The sequence below is a fragment of the Onychostoma macrolepis genome, chromosome 19 (assembly GCF_012432095.1).
Source record: "Onychostoma macrolepis isolate SWU-2019 chromosome 19, ASM1243209v1, whole genome shotgun sequence".
NCBI lineage: Eukaryota > Metazoa > Chordata > Actinopteri > Cypriniformes > Cyprinidae > Onychostoma > Onychostoma macrolepis.
Genome location: NC_081173.1, coordinates 28,036,390 through 28,049,310, shown reverse-complemented (window position 1 = coordinate 28,049,310; position 12,921 = coordinate 28,036,390). Strand labels below are relative to the sequence as shown.

General features: G+C 35.0%; 1 long non-coding RNA gene across 1 annotated transcript; it reads right to left on the bottom strand.

The window, feature by feature from the left end:
* Nucleotides 1-1,379: 1,379 nt before the first annotated feature.
* LOC131525410 (uncharacterized) lies at nucleotides 1,380-5,196 on the bottom strand. Its single transcript, XR_009267206.1, has 4 exons — nucleotides 4,890-5,196; nucleotides 4,261-4,584; nucleotides 4,011-4,157; nucleotides 1,380-2,718 (listed from the first exon to the last, which is right to left on the bottom strand). It is a non-coding gene; the product is annotated as an uncharacterized LOC131525410 (long non-coding RNA).
* Nucleotides 5,197-12,921: the final 7,725 nt, after the last annotated feature.

Sequence of the window (12,921 nt, the reverse complement as noted above, 5' to 3'; positions counted from 1 at the left end):
TGATGATTTGAGAAGGCTAAATTGCTCAAACATAGGCTATGATCAGCTCACTGTCTGCTGCTGGCCGCTTGGTCGTTACTTAACAAAAAAAAAAAAAAAAAAAACGTACATTCAACGAACAAAAAGTGCTCCAAACGTTTTCTAAATTAACTTTATAAAAAAATTAAACTAAATATAATCACATTACCATTACAACCCCCCACCCCCAAAAACAAGACAAAACAACCAAAAAAAAACACTGTGGTACCCTCGGAAGAAATCTTGCAGGCGCCGTCTATACAAACCTAAGAACAATATGTATTATTAAAATGCCTACAGAGGGCGCCAGCGGCCCAGTGATTGCGACAGGTTGCATATTTAGAAATATATCGATGTAATATTTTGTGTTGGCGTTACAATATTTGTTATAAATGTTTTCAACAGCACACCTTTTAATCGTTTTTGTTCTCAGTGATCAAAAATGTATAAAGTTTGACAGCATCTCAGAAGCTTTTTATGGTGTATACAAGTATAATTTGAACCTATCCATATTGAATTTCATACAACCTTAAGTGCTATCACCGGTAATTATCTTAATGCTCCACAGCATGTTTGTTGTGCTTGTAATTAAATCACCACAATCTTTTGAAGCCACTTTTAGATGATGAATTATATACTATATCCAGCCACTGTTTTGATCAAAGTAAAACATATATTTAAGTGACAGCCAGCTTTCTAATTCTACCCCTACTAACCATCTTGTTACATTTACTCCTTTTATACATTTATAGTACGTGGCCTGAATATGATTAAATATTTAATAATATTTACTTATAAACCTTTAATTTTTTTTATTACAAAATGTGCTGTATAACATTCTGAATATCATGAAACTAAGTATATTTCCTAAAAAATAATGTGTCTCCACTTCATTTAATGTTGACTACAGCGTCCTAGTAAAAAAAGAACACCTTTAATAGTAAGAACGTTGTTTGCGGTACAATGTAACAGCCAAAAAAGAAAAGTTATCTAAAATGAAATGAACATAATTATTATTCACTATTAACACTTGTTAGGAAATAAGTAAAAGCAATAGCCTATAACAAATACATCTACTATTGCAAAGTTAATTTGAAGCGACGTACATGGAGACGACGTACATATCAGGCGTCATGTAAGGCGGCGTCTTGTGAGTAGGGATGGGTATCGTTAAGGTTTTAACGGTATTACTACTCTTACCGATACTGCTTATCGATCCGGTACTTTAACGGTATTCTTATCGGTACTTTTTGTTATTTTTATTTATATATATATATAAAACAGATTAGGAGCTGGATTAACATTGCTTTATATTCTGAAATGTAAAATAAATATTTTATTAAATGAATATAAAACATCAATTTGTAAATGCACCAGTGTGCAGGCATTTTTAGTGTTTTATATACATAAGATACAGTAAGAACATGAACAAAGAAACAAAGTAAAACAAACCGGCAAATACAATAAAACAAATATACAAATTAAATGAAATAAACAGTCCTTTCATTTTTCCATGAAGGTCTACTAACATTAATGTTCAGGTAAGTAATAGCTACAAAACAAATCTAAAAGTAATCAAATGTAAAACAAACAAAAAAATAAAATGTAAAATAACACTGCATAATTTTCACTGTATGTATTGATAAATTAATGCTTATTAAAGCTATAACTTTATTCAGATTAAGAGCTGTGGGTGATTTTCTCTGCATTTTGTTATTTAACATTGATGGCCCAAGCACCCAGCCAACATTTGTGTGTGGGGCCCAGGTGGGTTTTACATGGGCTGAAAAAGTGGGCCCAAAATGGGATTGTCTGTGGGTTCCATAATGGCGCAATGCCAATTGCCCACATGGATTTCATGTGGGATTGTACTTGTCAACAGGTGGGCCCCAACTGGGCAACATGCGCAAGACCCATCTTGGCCCCAGCTTTATTTTTTATGTGGGTACTACAAGGTTACTACATGGGCTGAAATATGGGTTGTAAGTGGGTTTGTCCACTGGTTCCATGTTGGCCCAACTAGGGATTATATGCAAAACCCATCTGGGTTCCATCTAAATATGGGTTGTAAGTGGGTTTGTCCACGGGTTCCATGTTGGCCCTATGCAGCTTACCCATGTGGGTTTTATGCAGGATTTCCCTGGGTTTTCAGTGGGGCCCAACAAGAGATCATATGCAATACCCATCTGGGATCCATCTAATTATGGGTTGTAAGTGGGTTTGTCCACGGGTTCCATGTTGGCCCCATGCAACTTATCCATGTGGGTTTTATGCAGGATTTCACTGGGTTTTAGGTGGGGCCCAACTAGGGATCATATGCAAAACCTATCTGGGTGTTAGGGTGGGCCCAACAAGACAATATGCTTAAAATTTCAAATTTATTGAAACTACCCATCATATTATGCTATATTCTAATACCTAATTGTTAAAATTAATGTAACTGTTAAAGTTAACACACATTTTGAACCTGTATTTGAACCAGTGTTTACTGAAAGCTTTGAACATTTGCACAAGAAAAAAAAACTGGGGACAGTTAGAAGCAGCAGCAACTATACATTTTTCAGTACTGCTTACACTGCAGACAGACATTTGTGCATTCTAAACACCCTCAGTCCTCTGTCTCTTGTACCAATTTTGAGAGTTCCCCCTCAGCTTCTTGCCGGTTGACCTTTGACATCAGTGCAGTCTTCTAAAGAGCCTCTGCAAAACAAATATTTATTATTATTTTTTTAGATATACAGCTATATAAGATAACATTAAATTAGCACTTTTGTGCTTAGCTGAATCATGGTTATACTAAAATAATTTAAAAAAAAAAAGAAAAGGACATTTTAAAATTTTTCAGGAAGATGATGTATGAGGATGCTGCCCTCCCCTACAGTAAGGAAAACAACAGAGTAAAAACCAAAGTGTTTATGCCATTCAACTTTTTTAGGATGAGTTTAGTAAATGTGAAATATTATGCTATACACATGTTAAAATACCATATGAAATAACTTATACTAAGGATAAGAAAAAACAACTTAAATTGGAATGGTCAATGTATTGGAATATCACTGGAAGGGCAAAATAATAGAGAATTACTGTTTATTTATTCAGACAATTCTGATTTCAATTTGTAATCATAAAATCAGCTTATAATGTATGCATATGCATTTTAGATATTTTTCTGCTAGGTAGTTACTCATGTTCAGATTCTCTGACATGGACGGAATAGATCGACAAAATAATGCATAAAGTTTTTTGTGAGGCACCATTGACCTCCACAGTATGAAAAAAATAATATGAAGTCCATGGTACCCCACAACCGTTTTCAAAATATCTTTTGTGTTGAGCAGAATAATGAAATTCATACAGGTTTGGAGCAATTTGAGGGTGAGTAAATGATGACATAAGTTAGAGCTGCATGATTCTGGATGCATAGAGAATTCCAATTTTTTTAGTTTCAGACATCACGATTCTGAACAGACAACTAAAAATAAAATGTAATTTACTAGAAGTTCTGACAAAATGTTAATGGCTGCAGTCCATTTAAAATGCTTAATCTTGAATGAATAAAAAAAAGGTAAAAAAAAAAAAAGTATGTGTGTACAGTGCCTGTATTTGTATAGAAACATAACACTTTTAATCCAGAATCATAATTATACATTGTATTAAATGGATATTTCATTCAAAAATGAAAATTCTGTCATCATTCACTCACCCTTATGTTGTTCCAAACGTTGGTAACTAGACAGTTAACGGGCCCCATTGATTTCCACAGGAATTTTTTCTTTCCTACTACTGTATGGAAGTCAATGGCTACTATGGACTGTTTGGTTATCAATATTCTTCAAAATATTTTTTTGTCTTCAACAGACGAAAGAACTTCATACAGGTTTGAAAAAACATAAGGGTGCTGAAGGGTAAATGATGGTAGAACTTTCATTTTGGGGTGAAATGTCCCTTTAAGTAAACATCTCACATATCACAAAAGGTCTGTGAATCCATACCAGAAGTGGCAATGCAGTGTAGCAAATAAAGGACAATCCTCCTCCAAATGGCCAGTAATGAAGCTGCGGTCACAGGGGCTGGTGATGAGGTTGCTAGCGGGCGTTCTCACTACTGGTTGCCTTCACAGCGAATCAGGTTTCTTGCCGCTAAATAAAAACATTCGGGAGACAAAAGACTAAATATAATATAATATAATATAAATATATTATATATTAATATAATATAAATATAAATTAAATCCGTACATACAAACAAATATGAATGAGAAGCAGAGCCTATTTTTCCATTGTGTATGTTTATCTACGGCTGAGAGGAGAACGATCGCATGAGCTCTTCCATCTTCTTTCCTATTGGCTATCGCTCTTCATTTGCAGAAAGCTGAATGATTCTGAACTTTGTCGCGTCGCTGGACACGCCCCATCCGGTCGCCAACGGCCTCTGTCGCCGGAAATCGCCAGCTCTCCATTGAAATGAATCGGATCGTGTTGCTTTGTCGTTGCGTGACGCTTGTAGTGTGAACAGGGCTTCAGCTGGATCCTTGGTGAATCTGGAGTAGGATCGGGCTGACGAGTCCTTAAAAAGAACGATTTTTTTTAACCATTCCTTTAAACAATCTTAAACAAAATGTATTTAAATTGTACTGCCATTTGCCATTATGCGCCATTTAGACAACATAAATTGTCAGCTTTGAAACTGTTAGTAATGATTGAAAATTTAAACATAAACCTAATGCATGACAATCTCATAAGAAAAATGTGAATGCCCAAAAGAAAGACAAAGAGGATTCACAAAAATGGACCCTTTCCATAGATATCATAGCAAGGTGAACACAACTGTAGCTTAAAAAAAGCCAATTTGTACACCACAATCAAACCTACCTTCAAATAATTTTCCCTGCAGCTACATTTATCCTGATAAGACACATCTGAAGGTTGTGATGTTCCCCAGTGAATGAAATAAAGGACTGATGATGGTGACAAGTTCTGTTTCTCTTTCTTTGTGCCCCGTACCACTTGGGTAAAGTTGGTTTCATATTCGCACATTCGGACTTCCGCGTTCAATAACTTTGTTAATCTGCATCAAAAAAGGCTAATTTCGGTCAGTTATCATTACCGACGACTATGAGCACAAAGCAAAACACATTTTTCTGTAGAACTCGACGTTTTAAAGACGCTGATAAACACACTTACCTCTATGGAGTGTCATGACGTCATCGCTCATCTGAGGGACCGTCTACAAATTACATGTTTCGATTACTACAGCCTGCAACGATTTACTGTCCATGCTACTAAAGTCATTATAGAGGAGGTTTATTTGGACAAACTCTTACATTTTAAACAGCTGAAACAAATACTTTAAAAACATTTTAAACAATTATAAATATTAAAGTATTTTCTAATTTTCTAATTATCATGTTCAGTTATTAATTCTAACTGTAGTGATGTGTCAGGAATGTTTATCATCTTGATCTTGTATGTTACAAAGGGATATTTATTAATTTGCTTTGTCAGACACATATCTGTTGTAACAGCACAGTACTCAAGTCAAAATACCCCACAAGGACTTGGGTAAAGTTGGTTTTATATTCGCGCATTCACAATATTCACGACATTTCCGCGTTCAATAACTTTCTAATTATATGTGCAAAAAATGTTTCTTTTGCAAATTCTAATTGGAGACATCATTGTCAACCTACTACCTTTTTTTCACCATCGAACAAAATGGCCAAGTATTGTTTTAATGTCATACTTACTTGCGAATGTCCGCTGAATGTCCAATGTAGTGCGATTAACAAAGCAATTGAATGCAATAGTCCGAATGTGCGAATATCAAACCAACTTTACCCAAGTCCCACAAGGTGGCAGGTGTTGTCCAGCAGAGGAAACTACTGTTGCATTCATACAGCATTTTTTTTCTAGTAAAGTGTTTATTAAAAGTACATACTTATATCAAATCTATAGTTTTGTTCTCTATTGATTATAAAACCTATTCAGCTCGGGATGCACAAATACACTAATGAAAATAAATGTATTGCAAAGTTCTTCAACAGGGAGTTTTGTTTTATATATATTGTATATATTATATATATTTACACTGAGTGTAAATATCCCGTCTTATTGGCAGAAGCTATTTACACTAAATCTGCCCACCAAGGTGTGATTGGGATAGTCAATATTATAAAAGACGTATATAAGAGTGTGCCTCCAGTGGCGTATGTCATAAAATGCATACTTTTTGACGTGATCGACCCGAGTTCGAGACCGCATTTTGCCAAATTTTTTTTCTCCCTTTTCAAATCTCATATCGCATCGGAAAGGCATTTAGCTTCAATAAAAATGAAGGAAATAATCAAAAAGTTGAAAATAAAGTATTGGTTAGGGTAAGTGTAGGGAGGGCTTTATTATCCCAATGAGGTTGCATCCATTTAATAATTTAAATTAGAATTATAATTTACACTCAATACGTTATTGCATACTGTTTTATAATGTACTAATACTGAAGTGCAGATAATTGCCACTATTTGCAATAAGTAGTATAAATAGCAGAAAATCCTGCTACTTTAACATAGTGTAAATAGCATATTATTAACATATACTGCTATTTTCACTTAGTGTAAATAGAATCCATTGCACTTGGCCATAGCCATACATATATATTCAAACCCCTTCATTTTTTTCACTTTTTGTTATGTTATAGCCTTATGTTAAACTGCTTTAAATTACTTTTTTCCGCACATTAATCTACACTATATACACCATTACGACAAAGTAAATAACCGGTTTTTAATATCTTTGCAAATTTATTAAAGATAAAAAACGTAAATGATTCCATTGCATATGTATTCATACCCTTATCTGGGACAGTTGAAATTTAGCTTAGGAGTATTCATTTTGCTTGTAAATGTTACCACACTTTGAGTGAAGTTAACCTGTGGCAAATTCAATTGAATGGGAATGATCTGGAAAGGCATACATGTCTTAATAAAAGGTCTAACAGCTGAGAATGCATATTAGAGCAAAGACCAAGCCCTGAAGTAATGGACTAATGGAATAATGGAGGCTAATCCATAATCCATAAGAAGGACTCTTCCTAGAACTGGCCTCCTGGCCAAACTGAGCAACTGATGGAGAAGGGCTTTGGTTAGAGTGGTGATCAACAACCTGATAGTCACTCTAGTCGAGCTCCATGATCATATACGCAGATAGGAGAAACCTACAGAAGGACAAACATCACTGCAACACCCCACCGATCTGGGCTTTATGGCAGTGTGGCCAAACTCAATCCTCTCCTCAGTGAAGACACATGAAAACACACTTGGAATTTGCAAAAAAGCACCTAAAGGACCCTCAGACTGTGAGAAACAAGATTCTCTGGTCTGATGAACCTTAATACTAAGCATCATGTTTGAAGGACACCAGCTCTGATCATCACCTGCAGAGTACCATGCCAAAAGTAAAGTGTGCTGGTAGCAGTCTCATGCTGTGGGGCTGTTTTTCAGCAGCAGGGACTGAGGGACTCGTCAGAGAAGAAGAAAAGCTCAATGCAGCAAAATATTGAGATAACCTTAATGAAAACCCAGTCCAGAGCATTCACAACCTCAGACTGGGCAGAAGGTTCACCTTCCAACAGGACAATGACCCTAAGCACAGCAAGAGTGGCTTATAGACAACTCTGTGAATGTCCATTGAGTGGCCCAACCACAGCCTGGGCTTGAACCCAATCAAATATTTCTGGAGAAACCTGAAAATGTGCATCTGCCCCATCCAACCTGACAGAGCTTAAGAGGTTAACAGGTGAGAGAATGGCAGATAATTGCCAGATGATGATGATCAAAGCTTGTCGCATCAAACAAAAAGACTTGAGGCTCTAAAGGTGCTTAGTACTGAGTTAAGGGTATGAATACTTATGCAATGTACTTATTTCAGTGTTTTATTTTTTATAAATTTACAAAGTTGTGACAGTTCTGTTTTTGCTTTGCCATTATGGTGTATGGAGTGTAGATTGATGTGGATTTTTTTTTTTTTTTTTTTTAAAGCACTTTAACATAAGGTTGCAACATAAAATGTGACAAAACAAAAAAAATGAAGGGGTTTGAATACTTTCGCAAGGCACTGTATGACATAACAGAAGGGTGAATCTAAATGTGTTTGAAATTGTAGTAATTGATTAAACTGATCTACAACAGCTGCAGAAGTGACAGATGTGAAAACCCAGTATGGCACTAAAGGTTCTGAGGATCCTCAAATGCAAACTGTTCATTTATTCATTCATTTATTCATTTATAATCATTTATTTATATAATTTATAATTTGATTATTTTTTATCATTTAAATCATTAAGTCTTTTAACATTTATTCATTTATTTACTTATTAATTTTATTATGCTTCTATATTTAATATTTATTTTTGTTTTTCTTGCTTATGCAATTCCATTATTGTTCAATTTTAGGATTGTGGGGTTTAATTAACTGTTTTGTCTGTATTAATAAGAGATAGCAGGGAATGTTTATGGAAACTCAAGGTTAATGGGATGTTGTTGTGAATCAGTTTGGTATAATACTACTTGTTGAATTTGTGCTCATCAGACAAAGTGTGAGCATTGAGACAAACGCAACTAAGATTGTTCAATAAACTCTGCTACTTTTTACCATCATCACTTCGTCTCCTGCTTCCGCTCTTCTCTGGCATTCCTTGGTCAAATTCTTGACTGACAGAAGACTGTTAACAGTCGTTTTGGGTATTTTTGGGTACCAGACAAGACTTGCTGTAAACAGGGTTTGGGTATCGACAGCTCTGCTGACTAGTTGTTCTGTTACCGGACAAACTGTTATTTTCTGATGGGATCTGGCATCTGGCATCTAGGGCTAGATCTTAATTGTCAAGGTGTGGGTACTCAATCTAGCAACACAGATATTTTGGAAAGAGACAGACTCTGACTCAAAACCTATATACCAGGAGCGGACATTGACTCAGAGTGTCTCAAGCATACACCTGAGGCCATGAAAGTACAGGAGGGAGAGCCTGGACTAAATGTTTGGAGATGATGTTTAGAGGTGAAATAAATAAATAACCCTATGTCGAAAAAAATGTGAGATAAGATTAGGCCACAAGAAGGGTCCTCAAAATCAAGACAACCTTGGACAGACCATGTGTCTGACCGCTTTAAAAAAAAAAAAGAAAATCTATGTTGTACTCTCTCATTTAAATATCAACATGTCAAGGCTCCCTGGAGCAGAAAAAAATCTTCCATATTTACAAATGAAAGCAGTGTGCACATTCCCCTTTTGCCCAGCCAAATACTATTGGGTCATTCCGTGTCAAATCAACCAAATTTCAAAATGGCAATTTTCAGCTGAGATTCAGAGCCAAATTACAGGGGTAAAATGGCTTCAGAAAATGGCAGCATCATAATGTAATTTTACACAGAGATTGGTAGGTCTGTTAGTAAAATATGTTGACTTTAGCAATTTTTGTTGAATTATGTGAATTATTAAGTTTTTTTCTCCAAAGTCTGCAAGCCTGTAACTCAAAGTAGAAAGATGTCTTAATGCCCTTTTAGATATTGGGTCTTAACAAATGTTCCTTTTGGCATCTTCATTTTAAGGCCTTATATGGTTCGGTTCCAGAGATATTGGAATTTAAATATGGCTCCAAGAGTAAATTGTTAAAATGTACATATTTCCAGTGGTAAAAAAAACAACAAATGTGGGTCAATTTGCAAAAATACGATGATACTTTTCTTTGTAAAGAGGAATGTCTGAAGAACTAATAATGTTGAAACTAGAGATGTATCTTGTTTACTTCTGTCAAAGCAACTGCATTGAACATACCTGTCCGAGTGCCATGAATATTCTTTTTCTAAAGTTTGCATGCCTGTAACTCAAGAAGTATTAAAGATATCGCAATATGATTTTAGATTCTAGTTCCTAATAAACTTTTCTTTTGGAATCTTCATTTTCAAGGCCCTACATTGTTCAGTCCCAGAGATATGGGGACCTCAATGAGGCTCCATTTTCAGATTGTTAAATATTCCCTATTTTAGTGGATGAAAAGCAGATGTTGGTCACTTTGTATACAGCTGATACTTATTGTATTTAAAGCAGAATGTCTGAAGAATAAGTAATGTTACTAGGCATACTAGGAATGCATCTTGTTTTCCTCTATCAAAACAATATGCACAGAACATACCTGTTGGAGTGTTAAAAATGCACTGAAATTGGAGTTGAGGGACATTATCTTTCTCTCAGTAGTCTATTCATAAGATTTGAATCAGTTTCAGGGATATTTGGAAGAAGGGATTTTGTTCATTTTAACAGCTTCTGAAGCTAACAAAGAGTTCAACATGTTTGAATCAAATCCCACACCTCATAGGGAAAAGTGGTTGCTTTTACCACACATTGCATTCACATCAATAAACCAAGATTTGCCTAACCTGGATTAATTATTAGAATTTATTTTTCTTTTTTATTGTTATATAATTTGAGCATAGTTATAGTGCTAAAGGGGATCCTGTGTAATCTTATTGTACATTTCACACTGTTCATACTTTATCTAGAGTTAACAATTAATCCTGATCATGTCACACTGCACATTCCTAAACACTAGGTTACTGTTATTATTTGCATTGTCAGCAATGATGACTAGATAAACACAAAACCACATTTGGTGTGAAAATGGGTAGGACACAACAATTTGGACATGGAGCTGCACCAAGGTGTTGGATTAAACCATACAGGGATATTGGGATATTTATGACACTCAAACAGGTATGTCCTATACAATTATTTTGATAGAGGGAAACAAGACGCATTCCTAGTTTCAACATTACTTATTCTTCAGACATTCTGCTTTAAAATACATGTATACAAAGTGACCATGACCAACATTTGGTTTTCAAGTGCTGAAATGTAATATTCAACAATCTGAAAATGGAGCCTCACTGAGGTCCCCATATCTCTGGGATTGAATAATGTAGGGCCTTGAAAATGAAGATTCCAAAAGAAAATCATATTTTTGCAAATTGACTCACATTTGGTTTTTGACCACTGAAAATATGTACATTTTAACAATTTACATCTGAAGCCATATTAAAATTCCAATATCTCTGGAACCAAACTATATAGGGCCTTAAAAATGGAGATGTCAAACAGAATGTTTGTTAAGACCCAATATGTAAAAGGGAATCAAGATATCTTTATACTTCTTGAGTTACAGGCATGCAAACTTTGGAGAAAAAAACTTGAAAAGTGCTGTTTCCCCAGTTTTGAATGGTCACCATTGGCACATAATGCAAAAAAGATTGCTAAAGTGAACAGATTTTACTAACATGCCTACCAATCTCTGTGTAAAAATTACATTATGATGCTGCCATTTTTCTGAAGCCATTTTTACCCCCTGTAATTTGGCTCTGAATCTCAGGTGAAAATGGCCATTTTGACCCCCTCTACAAAATAGTGGATTACTTAGTAAATATTCATCCATGACATTTAATATTTTGGCTTTCATCACTATACATGTCTGTCTGTCTTCAGAAAAAAATATTAGCAAAATCAAAAATTTGAACTGGGGACCTCTGGTTGAGTTGACACATAATGACCCTGTTTCACAATCCAAAATAATCCTGCTGCACTGGGCCAAGATGTAAACATGTTAGTCCAACAAAATGTAGATATACAACACAAACTTTCAGAGAAAAAGGCTAGGCCAGTAACCAACCTAAAAAGAGGAAAAATAACAAAGACCCTAACGCATGAACCCAGTCAACATTTTTACAGCTCACTCAACACCAAACGAGCAACTCTTGGCTGGGAACATGACACAATGTCTCAATAAAAAAAGAGTTAAAAGTAATAGGCTCAGAAATGAGGAAAAGGGATTCCATTCACTCTGACATCATGATATAAATATAGTTAATGCAGACAATAATCAAGGAATGTGCCACAAAATACTTCAAAATACCAGGCTACATACAACTTTTCAGTATGAATCTGTTCATTGATCATTTGTACACAGAGTATGTCATCAGCATTCTCTTGCATCATTTGCAAAGTAGGTCTCCTGTGTCTTTCTATCTTGATGCCACGGGAGGAGTTGTCAAAAATACCAGAACAGCTGAAGCATTAATGAAATTATGACACTTATTTCCATACAGTTTAACTGATTTATTTGAACTTAAATTTAGTTAATTGTACTGATGAGTAAAAATCATGCTAATTTAATGAGATCACATCAATTTCATTTCACATATTCTGTGAATGTTCTCAACACAATTCACTCATATAGATCCACCCAGTACTGTTGATGTTCAGACTGGTGCCCTTGAAGAGTTGTGAGCTTTCTGCATTTTTATAAAAATGGAGAAACCTGTTGGAATTTAATGTCTACTTATTTTAAACAATTAACATATATATGTTTTTTAACCATTGTGGTGAAGAGTGGAGTTTATGCTTAGATTATCAGTAGCTACTATAAGCACATAAGTGTTATATAATTGGGAAGAGTAGAAATGCTGACCATATAAATCATGTGATTGGCTTTAAATTGATGTATTTTAGCTATACTCATAAGAACAAACAGCCAACATAACACTTGCTCTCACATCAAACTTTTTCAGCCTGCAAATGAGCTAAAACAAACCAAAAATGGTTGTCAACTCATTGAGAACAGCAGTTTTAGCTCATGTAGCCATAGCCTAACCACAAGGCCTACACTTCACAATAATGGTAACCTCAAAAATCGGCATAAACAAAAACTCTTTTAAATGTCAAAAATAGCTGAACAACAAACTTTAAAAGTCTTTCCTTTACTAAAAACACATTAAGCAGTACTTAATTTACAGATTTACACTCCTGATCTAGCCCTATGCAAAGCATGCTGGGAACTAGAAATCCACTTCCCAGTTTCAGGATT